The sequence below is a fragment of the Balaenoptera acutorostrata genome, chromosome 1, assembly GCF_949987535.1.
Source record: "Balaenoptera acutorostrata chromosome 1, mBalAcu1.1, whole genome shotgun sequence".
In the NCBI taxonomy this organism is placed as follows: Eukaryota; Metazoa; Chordata; class Mammalia; order Artiodactyla; family Balaenopteridae; genus Balaenoptera; species Balaenoptera acutorostrata.
Genome location: NC_080064.1, coordinates 142,101,532 through 142,116,553, shown reverse-complemented (window position 1 = coordinate 142,116,553; position 15,022 = coordinate 142,101,532). Strand labels below are relative to the sequence as shown.

At 45.3% G+C, this 15,022-nt stretch overlaps 1 protein-coding gene across 1 annotated transcript in view; it reads right to left on the bottom strand.

The window, feature by feature from the left end:
* CACNA1E (calcium voltage-gated channel subunit alpha1 E) overlaps window positions 1-15,022 on the bottom strand; it is a 376,346-nt gene that overhangs the window by 241,845 nt on the left and 119,479 nt on the right. The window lies entirely within an intron of this gene.

The following is a 15,022-nucleotide window of genomic DNA, read 5'->3' as shown; positions in this document are numbered from 1 at the left end:
CCTAGAAATATTCTGCATAGGATTACTGTCCCCATTTTAAGGATGAGGAGACCAGAGCTCAAGAAGATTGAGTGATCTGCTGTTAGTCCCATAGATAAAAAGCTACAGTAGAACTGGACTTGAACCCAGTCACCAGCTCCCACGTTCAACGCTCGTTTAGACTCAGCACTGAAAAGAACATCCAAACTGCTTGTGAGAAATTGGCGATAAAAACAGAGGCCTTAAAAACCTGAACAAATGTCTTGATTGCCAAAGAGAAGATTGTAGAATGGTAACAAGTAAGCTCATTGTCAACCCCGGAGGAATTTAGCAATACATTGGTAAATAGTTTGTGAGCAATGAGAAAGCAAGATGATCAAATAATGCATGGGAAAGCTTAACTCAGTTTCTAGGAGAGGTGAGGAGGGCTCAGTAAATGTGAGGACTGTTCCTATCACTATTATCATTGTTTCTTATTACCAGGAATTAGCATGGGATTGCTTGGAACACACTGAACTAAGCTAACCTTGTTTCTTGTTTTTAAAGGGTTATTGCATGAATAAATCAGGAAAATGCTTACAATTTCATACCCCGGTATTTCAGTAAGCCCTCTGACAAAATCTCTTATGCTATCAGAGTTGTGGACAATACCATTGGGTGAGTTGCTGACATTTGAAAAGTCTTGCCCAAATTATACTGATCAGTGAATAAAATATGGAGTTCAAATTCTGACTTTGCTATTTAGAGCCTGTGAGACCTTAGGTAACTTACTTAACCTCTCTGTGGGGTTCCATATCCTCATCAGAAAAATATTATTATCATTAAATAATAGCAACCAACTCAGAAGACCACAGAAGGTTGATTAGATGGATGGATAGATAGATAGACAGATAGATAGATAAGCAGCAAACATTAGCTGTTAATGTAATTATGTTATCAATTTCAACCTATAGGGAGGTCTCTAGATGTGTGCCACTGAGTTCTATCATCATTATTTCTGTCCATTCCAACATATTCATCAACAGCTTAGATGAGAACAGCAAAAAAAAAAAGTAGAAAACTAGAGGACGATGACAGCTGTTCATATGTAAAAGACCTGAGAATGACAGACAATCAGCCAATGGTGTGATGAGGGGACTAAAACGTAAGCCACGACTGTGTCCACAGATGTGCGGTACCATCCGCAAGTTTGCTACATGGGTCAGACCAGTGGAGTACGATGTTCAGTTCTAGGTGTCATATTTTAAGAGCAATACTGGGAAACATGGGGGGTGGGGTAGCGCAAGGAGTCTTGCCTTGAAATGTCAGGTGAGAAGAAATTGAGAAAAGCATGAATGTTTTGTTTGGTAGCAAGTGGCTATCGCTTGGATGAAGACTTACACTGCTTTTCTTCTTGGTGTTACTTGAGCTAGTGGATCAAATTAGAAGGGGCCAGATTTTGCCAAGAAAGACAGACAGACAGAAAGGAATGGAGGGAGGGAGGGAGGAAGGGAGGATGGGGAGAGGGGTACCTAGGAACTAACAATGGAACGGTGTGTCTTGCCCAGTAGTGAGCTCTTCATCACAGGGAGAGTCCAAGCAGGGGCTTGATGACCAGACATCAGGGATGCTGTTGAAGAGTCTGATGAACTAGATAATCTCAAAGGCCATTTCCAGTTCTCAGAGGCTATAACCCCACCCCCTCTGCCCTGCTCAGAGCTCTTTTCCACACACCCCTTCCTCCATCAAAGTCACTGTGGAGCTCCTAATCCCATGAACACCTGCCAAAATTTGGCCTGCGAGATGCATTTTCAATAGTGACGGATTCAGCTGGCTGAACTTAGCTGGCCTGTCTGGAGACTTCGACACTGCAGCAAGTGACCCTCTGGAATCCCAAATGAATTGTGGAGAGCATCAGAGCCCGGGCTTCAAGCCGCCTGCTCTGGGGACCTCAGCCACACAGGCCAAACGCTGCATCACTACCTCCCCTCAACCGCCCACCATCACCATAGCAACCACAGGGGCTGACTACCTCTCAAGGCATTTCAATTCAGGCAGAGGGAGGCCCAGTTTTTTCTGCAGTTCCCCAAAGAGTGAGCCCTAAGGGGATGCAGGGAGGAGGACTGGAGAGGGAGAGTTTTTCCTGTCCTCCCCCAACAGGCTGCCCTGAGGCCACCTTGAGTCATAGCCCGTCATCCATAACTTGACCTTGGCATCTTCTCACGCTAACCAAGAAACAGGAGAGAAAGCCACTGGGGAATTTCATTATTTTTAGAAGCACAATCACGTAGCAACCTAAACATCCCATTCTTCCCCACCCCTCCAGAAGCCCAAAGAAATAAACAGTATTGAGGACTCCAGTGTTTGGCTCTGATACAGCGTGAGGATGTAATAATAGTAATACTTTCTATTTATATAGAAATAAAGCTTGCCTTCCAAGGAGCTCAGAGAGTCTTGGTAAAATTAAGGCACTAACCCCCTGCACCCGGCCCCCTCTGCCTCTCAGTGCAAACTTCCCAACGGTGACTTCTCTGCTCTTTCAAGAAAGCCTACACCCAGAATGGACTTTACGTATGGAATCTAAGACACGGAACAATAACAATTCATTCCAGAGGGGCAGAGCCCCTGTATATTACTGCCTCCTGCAAAGAAAAGGCACTTATCTCTAGCAAGGAGGCAGAAAAAGGTCAGGGTTTCTCAAGCAAATGCCAGCAGTGATTTCCCTCCTCACATTTCACCCTGTTAACCATTTGCTTCTGCTGTAAACTCCTCCCTGCTAACGGTCTCTGCTAATCTGTCTCCCACTCGCTGCCTGCTGCCTCTCAGTCTCCCCTCCGGGTTGCCCATGTTTTCTGCACCTGTTTAATGCAGGGTCCTCTGGAGTCCATCCTCAGCCTCTTCTCTCTCTGCCGCTCTCCTGGGGACAACCTGATCCACGTCTATGGTTGCATACGGCAACCACACACCGATGAACCACAGATGTCCACACAGACCCCTGAACTGACCTCCAGCCTTTTGACCAGGGTGCCATACCCAGTGGTCCAAAAGGCATTTCCGACCCAACAAAGACAGAATCGTCCTCATTCCCCCACTCCTGGGTGCTCCTCATCTAGGGTGTCATCCTCTCTCTCAGGGAAGGAGTCCACCCCCCACCTCGCCAAACCTGGGACTCATCTTTGATTCTTCCCTCTCCCTCATACTCCCAGTTGAAGGATCCCTAAATTACATCTGTCCCCTCTTCTCTGGTCTCACTGACACAGTCCAGATCCATACCTCCACTTTCTTCTAGACAGTAACACGCGTAAAGGAGAGCCTCCTAACTAGTCCTCTGGGCTCGAGTCTTACCTCTTCCTCCCCAACCAGCATCACCCACTCACGTGTACCACGGCAAGAATCTAAGCCTTGGCGAGTTGGAAGGTTTATCTATCCAGGAATTCCTTCTCTCTTGCTTTAACCCTTTAATGATCTTCTGTTGCCTTCATAATAAAATCCAAATGTGTTATCACGGAACACAAGACCCTAAGGTTCCCACCTGCCTATTGGTCTACCTCTGGAACCACCATGCTTGACCTCCCTACGGTCCAGCCCCTGCACACTCCACGCATGCCATTCTCCACATACAGCAGTCTTGCTCTCGCCTCCGTGCCTTTGCTTGTGTTCCCTCTGTATGGCTTTCTTCCCCTGCCCCACTGTGGGCAGCTGAGGAGCCCCTTCTGAACGTCTCCATTCAAGCAACAGCTCTTCTGTGTGGCCTCTTTCCCTGACTCTTCCACGAAGAGCTAGATGCTCCCTCCTTCACGCTCCCCGAGCACCTTGTACTTACCCATCTGACAGCCTCACCACCCTATGGTAATGGTTGGGGTCCAGGTCTAATTTCCCAAGCTACTTGGACTGCTGCAGGAAGAGGCCGTGTCTTCCACCTGTGTCCCCTGAACGCATCACAGGGTTCGCCATTTACTAAACACTTAAAAACACCTGTTCGAAAGGTACTCTGGTTTCCAGAGCTCCACACTCTGCTGCTACGTTCCTCTGATGGGATTCCAGACAGTCTGCATCCCTTATACAGTATACAGGAAACAGTATATACCTTGAACAGTACGTACCTTGAATTAACACATCATTTACATGGAGAGTGAAGCCAAAAGAACACACATACTGTTCCTGCCTTTCCTTAGGACCCAGTATTTCTACAATACTAATGCAAATTAAGATGACATTAGTTAAACCGGAGAACACCAGTCTTTCTCATATGCATTGCTGGAAAGCCATAGCTCTGCTATCTGGTCCTTAAGTTATTCAATTATGAAATCCTAATTCAGGACTTTACAATTCTCCCTTTCTATTTCATTTATGTAGGACTTTGGGTCTACTTAATCAGGGATTTGGGGAAATCTAATCATTATTATCTACTCCGTTCCCCCTCCAGAAGATACGCGTCCAGCCCCGTGGGGCTCCACTCATCCACAGCTCCTTCTGCCGATGCCCCTTGCTCCAGCAAGTATGATGGGAACCCAAGGGTAATTCCTCCTCTTCCCTCCTACCCCTTTGGAAAGATTCACTCCCTAGAAGTTTCCAGAAAGCTCTACAGTTGCGGCAATATCATTATAAGGGAAAGAGATGAATCTGGAAGCAGTCTGGTGGGGAGCTGTTTATCTACACCTCCCCGGCCCTGATGCTTGTGGCATGATTCTGCCTTCTCTCATTCTCTTACTTGTTACTCTTTCCAGAGGAGGGGAGTATCCTGAATCAGAAGCAAATACCACTCGCCCCTCTGTCTTTACTCCTTATTCCTCCTCCCTTCTCTCCGGCCCTTCCGTGATCACCTGCAAGTCTATTCTAATCTATTCACTTCTATTCCTCTCTTAATGCCCTCAAAGCACAAAACAACCCAGTTGTGTGACATTTCTGCTAACAACCTGACAGGGCTGTGGTATTAGGGGAACCGATACCTGAGAGCCAGGACAGGGGCCCAAAAGGCCGAGCTCTCTCCTCTCCACCTCCCCTGGGACTTTGGGCTGGCCTCCCTTCTTTGGACCTCCATTTCTTTATCTGTAAAATGAGGTTAGACCTTCTAGCCCTCAGGGTTGGAATCTTCTTTCTACATAGCTTTCCCTTTCTGTTTCCCCCAGACACACCTTTCCTTCCCAGACCACTGCAGTTTGGGTGCTTGGAAAATGCTGCCTGTGTCCTGTTACCGGGAATTTGCTTTATTCTCTGTGCCACAGAGTAAACAATAAAAGTGCCATCTCTTCATTATCTGGGCTGACGGAGGGAGGAAGAGACTTAGCCAAGTAGCCATGATGGATAAAACCAAAGTAATTTATTGTGTATTTGACTTTGAGAGGAGGTTCAAGACATGCTCACAGACATACAACTACCTCTGCCCATCTGGAAACCAGCCCAAACCCTCCCAGCCTGGCCTGCATCCCAGCCTGGGGGTTTGGCCGCATTGTGGAAAGAGGCCCTGGGCTGTGCAGAAAGACCTCATGTGGATAAGATGGTGTTAATTGTATCATTATTCATGATATTCAATTCAACAATCATGCATGGGGCACAACTTCTTAATGTCTTGGGACACTCAGAATCCAGGAGAAGGCAGGACTTTGTTCATAATTATCCACATGTTTTGAGCTACAATCAAGGTACTAATCAAGTGCTATGAGAACAGAGGGGAGGGGGCTACCTGATTCTAACCAGGTGGTTCTGGGAAGCCTCAGGAGAAGAGTTCAGGCAAAGCCAACACTGGTATGGCAGAGCGGGTCCCCCTCACAGCTCCAACATGAGCCTTGCCTGGAATTGCCTTGAAATCCAGTGAATCCCCAAATAGAGAGTGAGTTCCATTCCATGCCTGGAACTGTGTGAGATGTTCCAGGCTACAAAAGATATTTAAGACAGTTTTGACTACCAGGCATAAAGTAATAAGTGAACAAGGCAGTGTTATATTCTGATATAATAAAGGGCTCAATGTGTGGAACTGACAACAAGAATGAGATCAGACTATAATAAAGTGCTAACTGCATGGAGAAGGCAGTGAATAAGAAATCCTCCACAAACATTGTTATTTACTTCCACTGCATCTCCGTGGCTGGTGATGACAACATCCCAGCTAGCTGTGGGTGAGAACACTTCCTCTACATCTGTAGGTGGCATGTTACGATGGGAGCGCTGGACCAGGAACAGGAGGTCTGGCCCTGGAATCGCCTGGTGTGTATCACAGGCAGGTTATTTCCCCTCTCAAGGCCTCGGAAGAGAAGCAAGACTCAAGGCTCTCGAAGATCCCTTCCAATTCGCATGAAGTGTGGTTCTGAAGGCAGAGGAACCAGCTGACGTCATGGTGGAAGGCGCTGAGGAGAGGAGAGACTGAGGATGAACAGGAGATGAGGAAGGAGGGACGACAGAAGGGATTTCCAATGAGGGCAGATGCTGAGCAGAGCTGTGACAGTCAGAGTGATGGAGGTGTGCTTAAAAGAACAGGGCTGAGCAGGTGGCTACAGTGTCAGGGCAGGGATGGGGACGGCATCACCAACCAAGGAAGGCTTCACAATCCATGCAGAAGAGGTCAGACCTGGGACCATAGGAAACAGGTGGCCATCCTAGGTTCCCGTTCAGGGGCATGCCTTGCTGTGGAAGGGCCTGTAGGGAGAGTCTCATAACAGTCAACAGACTGAAACTGGGGACAAAACGAAGGCAAGGAGACAACAAGTGAGCTATTAAATCACCCACGTTATTGAGATGATGAGGATGTGGGCTGCTGGCTGGGAGGATGACATTGAATGGAAGAATAGATCGCTTATTTTGAAAGGACAGGTTAGACTTGGGAAACTCAGGTATGAAGGATACAGAAAAGGGATGAGTCCAGTACCTACCTCACCACTTCAGACCCCAGGCAAACACCCGACCCCCAGTTTGAAATAGCCCAACACTTATACATCTCATGCTCCAAAAGATGGGCCATTGACAGGAAGAGGCAGAATAGGAATTGATGAGCGGGCACTGACCCCGCAGACTCTTCCTTATGGAGAAGAAGGCCCTGTTTAACACTGCATCTCCCACGGCAGCTGGAACAGTGCTTGGCCCAGAACGACAATCAGCACTTGTTTATTCACTGAGAGCCACTCTGAACCTTCAGTAATCCCTCACGTAACCTTAGAAACATTAAGAGGCATCAAACCTATATGAGAGCAGATCTGGGAGGGGAACATTTGAGATAGAAAAGAGAGGGCACACAAGAAGCACATGAAAAGCTGCTCAACCTCACTAATTATTAGGGAAATGCAAATCAAAACTACCATGAGGTATCACCTCACACGGGTTAGAATGGGCAACATCAGAAAATCTACAAACAGGGCTTCCCTGGTGGCGCAGTGGTTGAGAATCTGCCTGCTAATGCAGGGGACATGGGTTCAAGCCCTGGTCTGGGAAGATCCCACATGCCACGGAGCAACTAGGCCCATGAGCCACAACTGAGCCTGCGCGTCTGGAGCCTGTGCTCCGCAACAAGAGAGGCCACAATAGTGAGAGGCCCGCACACCACGATGAAGAGTGGCCCCCGCTTGCCACAACTAGAGAAAGCCCTCACACAGAAACGAAGACCCAACACAACCATAAATAAATAAACAAAAAACAACAACAACAACAACAAAAAACTGATCCCACTTCCACAACCGCCTCCACACCCCCTTTAAAAAAAAAGAAAAGAAAAGAAAATCTACAAAAAACAAATGCTGGAGAGGGTGTGGAGAAAAGGGAACCCTCTTGCACTGTTGGTGGGAATGTAAATTGATACAGCCACTATGGAGAACAGTATGGAGGTTCCTTAAAAAACTAAAAATAGAACTACCATATGACCCAGCAATCCCACTACTGGGCATATACCCTGAGAAAACCATAATTCAAAAAGAGTCATGTACCACCATGTTCACTGCAGCTCTATTTAAAATAGCCAGGACATGGAAGCAACCTAAGTGTCCATCGACAGATGAATGGATAAAGAAGATGTGGCACATATATACAATGGAATATTACTCAGCCATAAAAAGAAACAAAACTGAGTTATTTGTAGTGAAGTGGATGGACCTAGAGTCTGTCATACAGAGTAAAGTAAGTCAGAAAGAGAAAAACAAATACCGTATGCTAACACATATATATGGAATCTAAAAAAAAAAATGGTTCTGACAAACCTAGGGGCAGGACAGGAATAAAGACTTAGACATAGAGAATGGACTTAAGGACATGGGGAGGGGGAAGGGTAAGCTGGGACAAAGTGAGAGAGTGGCATGGACATATATACACTACCAAATGTAAAACAGATAGCTAGTGGGAAGCAGCTGCATAGCACAGAGAGATCAGCTTGGTGCTTTGTGACCACCTAGAGGGGTGGGATAGGGAGGGTGGGAGGGAGACGCAAGAGGGAGGGGATATGGGGATATATGTATACATATAGCTGATTCACTTTGTTATACAGCAGAAACTAACACGCCATTGTAAAGATGTTAAAAAAAAAAAAAGAAGACACATGCACCCCAATGTTCATTGCACACTATTTACAATATCCAGGTCGTGGAAGCAACCTAAATGCCCATCGACAGACAAATGGATAAAGAAGATATGGTACATATACACAATGGAATATTACTCAGCCATAAAAAGGAACAAAACTGGGTCATTTGTAGAGACGTGGATGGACCTAGAGACTGTCATACAGAGTGAATAAGTCAGAAAGAGAAAAACAAATATCATATATTAATGCATATATGTGGAATCTAGAAAAATGGTACAGATGAACTGGTTTGCAAGGCAGAAATAGAGACGCAGATGTAGAGAACAAATGTATGGACACCAAAGGGAGGCGGTGGTGGTGTGATGAATTGGGAGATTGGGATTGACATGTATACAGTAATATGTATAAAATAGATAACTAATAAGAACCTGCTGTATAAAAAATAAATAAATAAAATTAAATTTTTTTTAAAAAAAGGAAAAAAGAAAAGAGAGGGCCCAGCTCCAGCAGGGGCTGATGTGGGGAGACCAAGGGTAGCAGGAAATTGGGAGGGAGGGAAGGAGGGAGGTTGCAGCAACTCTAAGATGATAAATCAGCCGTCTTCCAAACACCCTACGTTGTTCTCAGCACCTCCGTGCGGTGGACAGAGAGCGGCACTGCCTGCTTTCAGAGAAGAGGGCAGAGGATCGGGGAAAGAGGAAGCTGGCAAGAGCCCAGGTCTCTGAATTCTCAGGCCAGCACGCTCTGCCACACCTCCCTCCTCCTCGGGGACGGCACACGCTGGCAGGCTTCTCAACTGGCCTGAGACTGCTTTAAAACTTGATGACTTGGCATTCATCCCCTTTGAAACCAAGCTCTGCATCTGCTGGATGTGGACTCTCCATTTACCAAAGTGTCAAAGGCCAGCCAGCTGCTTCCCATCACCTGTACCCCTCACTCAAAGCCTCAGCTTCCCTCTCCACGAGGCTGGCCAGCCCAGCTCTCCGGCAGCCCGAGACAGAGCCCCACGGCCCAGCAGGTGGCCACCCTGGAGTCTATTTGGTGACCTCCTCTGCACCTCCATGCCCAGCCATGTAAAGGGCACCAAGGAAAGAATACACCTGAAGCAAACAGCAAAGAGAGAAATTAGATCGGGGCGGGGCAGGGGGGAGCTGAGGTAGCCTTTGACCAAGAAACAAAAATTCCTCCCTCCTAGAGATAGGGGAAAAGGCAGGGGTCTTAAAACCTAGGAGGGAAAAGAAAAAAAAAAGTGACAACTATTATGATCCAAACATGGCATCCTCCCCAAACTCTCAGAACAGATGTCTCCTGGGACCAAGCAGGCAGGCTGTGGTTTCCTCATTCCTCCTCTCTTTCCTGTTCTGTCAGTGGAAATTCTATCCTGGGGCTTCTAGAGTTTCTGCGTCCTGCCCTGATGGAGGCTGTGTGGAACCAGGAGTAGTCACCAGGGGACCCTCCCGGCAGAGGGCCTGTGAGAGGAGATGGGCAGGGCCGGGCTCACCAGGGGGCTTCCAAGCTGAGGGTTGCCATCACCTATAGCCCCACGGGAAACACGAAGCCCGATCTAAACTTCCAAAGGTGATAAAGTCCTTTGATATATTTCTTATTATGAGATATTTCAGGTATTCAGGACATAAGACAATGTACATAGTAATACATGGTCCCATCTTTAGCAGGGGTTACCATTTTCTGCTATTTGCTTCAAATCATTTTTTTAAAACAGATGGACATTTCAGACACAGCTCAGGCTCCACCCCAACCTGTTTCCTCCCCCACCTCCCTAGAGTAACTACTGTGGAGTTGCTCACATCAGTCGCGTACAGATTTGTGTATTTTCCCAATATAGTTTAGGTGTTTTTCTAGCTCAGATGTTTTCAACGGTGTCCAGGAACCACCTGCATCAGGGTTACCTGGGTGCTTCAGATTCTCGATCCTCTCAGGGTTAAGGCCAAAGTTCTGCTTTTTAAACAAGAGCCCCAGGTGATCTTAATGCACACCAAAGCTTTGAGAGCCACTGTTCTAGCTTAGAACTTTAAGCTTTTTAAAGTGCAAAACAAACCACAACAACGACCAAAACCAACCAACCAACCAACCAACCAATCCCGGGAAGGGTAACGCATGAAATTGCTGTCACTTACTGCCCCATCTGAATGACAGATCCGAGGCAGGTTTTATACTTTCTCCAAACTGTCTGAGGTCACCCTGCTGCTTCACCATCACTGCCTCAGCTCACTCCGAGCCACAATGAAACAACAGTAACAATCATTATCTCCATGGGGGAAGGAGGAAGAGAAGAGAGCTAAAGGGCCATCCATATCTAAATGTCCTTTGTATCAGCCCACCACTGCCTCCAAGTCTCTGGCACCTTACAGATTATAACAGAGTTACAACATATGCCACAACTGGATATCTGTATTTTTGTTGTTATGCTAATTTAGAAGCTATACACATTCCTTTTTACAGCTGCTTTGAGTTATAATTTACAATCACAAAACTCACCCATTTGAAGTGTACAATTCAGTCGTTTTTAGTGTAGTCACAGAGTTGTCTGACCATCTGCACTGCTAATTCCAGGATATTTTCCTCACTGCAAAAAGACCCATTAGCAGCCTCTCTGCCACAGCCTGCCCTCCAGCCTTTGGTAACCACTATTCTACTTTCTGTTTCTATGGATTTGCCTATTCTGAACTTTTCGTCTAAATGGAATCATACAATGTATGGCCTTTTTGTAAAGGACTTCTTACACTTAGCATAATGTTTTCAAGGGTCACCCATGTTGTAGCATGAATCAAAACGTCCTTTTCGTAGGTAAATAGTATTCCATTGTATAGTAGATCACATTTTGTTTATCCATTCATCAGCTCTTGGACACTTGGGTGACTACCATTTTTGACTATGATGAATAATGAACAGTTTTTTTGTATGGGCACATGTCTTCATTTCTCTTCAGAATATATCTAGGAGTGAAATAGCTGGGTCATATGGTAACTTTATTTTGAGGAACTGACACATTGCTTTCCAACATGGCTGCATCATTTTACATTCCCACCAGCAAATGTTTAAGGGTGCCAATTTCTCCATACTCCTGCCCAACACTTGTTACTGTCTGTCTTTTTTACTATAACCATCCTATCGGGTGTGAAGAGTATCTCACTGTGGTTGTGATCTGCATTTCCTTAATGGTTAATGATGTTGAGCATTCTTTCCTGTGTTTATGGACCACTTCCATACTCTTTCTTTAAAGCTTTTACCAAGGAGCCTGGAACCCACTGTTTACAGTGATTCTCAAAATGTGGTCTCTTCCCTCCCCTGCACACACTCACATATCAGCAGTATCACCATCACCAGAGATCTTATTAGAAATGCTAATTCTCAGGCCCTACCCCAGGTCACCTGAATCAGAGATTCTAAAAGTGGGGCTCAGCAATCTATGTTTTAACAAGCTCTCCAAGTGCCTCTAAGCTCTCTTAAGTGGAGGCTTAAGTCTAAGAATCAATGCTATAGAATAATGTTTCCTACAGGGTGTTCCACAGCATTTTACCAAGTGATATTTGATAAAGAAATTTCTTGGCAATATAAGTTTGAGAAACATTGGGCCAAACAAAAAATTCTTTACTCAGAACTTCTCAGACCCTTTAACATGTTTATGAGCATTGTGAATCTACAGAAGGAGTTCCAGTGTACAGCATTTCCCAAACTTATATGAGCATCAAACCCCTTTTACATGGAGCATCTTACAGGACTAGTGTTCCATAGAAGTTACTTTGGCAAATATTCTTTTTTAAGTATCCTGGGCCACTATTTTCTTTGTCAAATCAAAATCTGTTAACAGTATCCTTTAAACTAGTTCTTTACAAAGTCTTTTGCTTCTGCTGTCTCCCACTGCACAGCAAAACGGAGTGGCTTACAACAACAACAGCATGTGTTATCTCACACGGCAGTCAGGAATCTGAGAGTGACTGAGGTGCCTGGTCCTGGAGCAGGATCTCTCAGGGTCTTGTAGTCAAGATGTCAGCAAGGGTTGCAGTTATCTGAGGCTTGACTATTCTGGGTTTCCAAGATGGCTCACTCACCTGGCTTTGGCAGGAGTTCCTCACCACGTGACCTTCCACAGGGCTCATTGAGAGTCCTCATCATATGGCAGCTGGCTTTCCCCAGAGCAAGTCATCCAAGACAGCAAGGCAGAGTGGCAATGTCTTTTATGACTGAGCCTCAAAAGTTACACTCTCCCTTCTGCCATGTTCTCTTGGTCATGAAGACCAACACCGACACAATGTGGGAGACGACTACGCAAGGGGGTGAGGACCAGGAGTTGAGGATCGCTCTGCTAGTAAGTGACTGGGCTGAGATGGACCCCAGGCAGTCCGGTTCCAGAGTCCAGGATGCTGTGTCCTGCTGCCTCTCTGTTAGTCTTACTCAACATGCTCTCTGTTCTCCAATATTCCTTTAAGAATGGGTAACTCAAAAAGACCAGCCTTTGCAGGTCAGAACTCAGCATGGGTTCCTCTGCTTGGTGTTAGCGTGTCCATACGCTTTTGCAGCTGCTGTTAAGCACTGCAGCTTGCCCAGAAACTGAGCTTTTCAGAACACAGGACTGGAACTGTTCATTATCTAATTAGGCTGTTCTTAACTAATCTGGGATATGAGCATCAATTTACTTCTGTTTATGCTCGCAACAATCCTGTTACTACTAAACTAGAAATCATGCCCCTCTCCCTTTTTTTCTCCTTCATTGTCCACCTGACTAATTGGGAGACTCATAACTCCTACAACCTCTAGCTTCTAAAATCCTATTCTTAGAAATTCCTTCTGTCTTTTTTTAGCTGTATCTTTCACTGCTATTATTATGGCAATGGAATGTTGAGTATAAAGCCTCAGCTCCTTTCAAAATGAAATGTTAATACGTTTGACTAAAACCATGTTAAATCTTAGGACCCCTAGGGCCTTAAAAACATTCTTGAAATATTTGCCTGCCTTCCTAAAATCTCCCCCTTTTCATATCTGCCATTCATTCATCAGCTTGTTCAATATTCATCAAATATTGCTGAATGACTTGTAAGTGCTATGCACATAAGGAATAAAAACAATCCTATATAAAATCGTACAACATATCGCATGCCATAGAGTATGGAGACCGTGGTGGTGAACATAGGGGAAATCAGATGAGGCGACAGGAAATTCCTGATGATGGAGCACCCAGTCAAAGACCTCTGATGTTTATTGTGTGTATGTGCATAATTATGATCAACCCCACAAGGTATGTAGGAAACGTGTTTACGTTAAGGTGGGTTTTGTGAAGATCCTCCATTTCCCTCATCATAAACAGGCTCCAACTATGCATTGCGTCACCAGCACATCATAACCACACAGCAGGTATTCATTGAGTATCTGTTGGTGGTCGTGATAAGGAGGATGGAGGCCAAACAGGGACTAAATAGAGAACACTTTTATTTATTGTAAGACTGGGGACCTGAAATCAGAAATCTTGGTTTCTAATTTCACCTCTGTCCTATTTGAACTTAAGACCCCTGGTCAAATAACACAGCTTCACCGTATACCACTTCTTACATACGGCAACTGAGAGCAAAGTCTAGACTCTCCATCAGTCTTCTACAGAGAAAAGGTAAATTTTAACAGGAGTTTTATCCATTAAGTAATATAATGGTTTTATATCTAATATTCAGAGGTTATTGACCTGAGGAAGGATTTCTATGAACTAAGAAGAAAGCTTAACAGTTTTTTCAGGTTGCTTTCATTCAGCTCAAGGAAAGCTTCAGTGGGACTCAGACATCGTAGGACACATGCAGTTGAGCGGCTCATGCAGAATTAGTAATGTTAAAGGACCACTGGAGAAGGAGAAGGAGATGGGGAATGATATATTCTTCCTCCCATGAAGGTTACCCTTGGACAAAGATTGGATCAACTCAGCATTTCTTCATTTGGCCTTAAGAGCATCCTTGAAACATTTGCCTGCCTTCTTAAATTCTTCCCCCTTTCCTATCTGCCATTCAGTAATTCACTCATTAGCTTGTTCCATCAGTCATCTGTTTTTCAGCAATATTTGCTGAATGACTGCTAAGTGCCAGTGACACAAGGAGTTCAGATAAAGATAAGATATAACCCCTGCCCTCAACCCCTCAGCAAGCAACCCATCTAGTGGAGGAGACACTAATGTCAATCGTGGGAGTTAAGTTCCAAGTGAGCCTAGCCAGGGAGGAAGGGAAGAATGGAGGGAAATGAGGAATTAACCAAAGGCATGGCAAGCATGGTGTAACAGCAGGCAAAAGAGCATGTTCAAAAGGAAGGAGGCACGAAATGCACAAAACTCAAGGAACTGTAAGTAGTCCAGTATAATTGGAGGGCAGGCTGCATATGGTCAGGTCAGGAAGGATCTTGAATGGCTCTTGTACTCTGCTACAGATAACAGCAAACGACTAAAGAAGGGCTTTAAGCAAAGAGTTGCATAATCATATTGCATTTTGAAAATCCATGGTGATCCTCTTCTGCAAGATCTTTTTTCAAAATTCAGCAGAAGTCTTTTCAGATTAACATGATACTATTGAC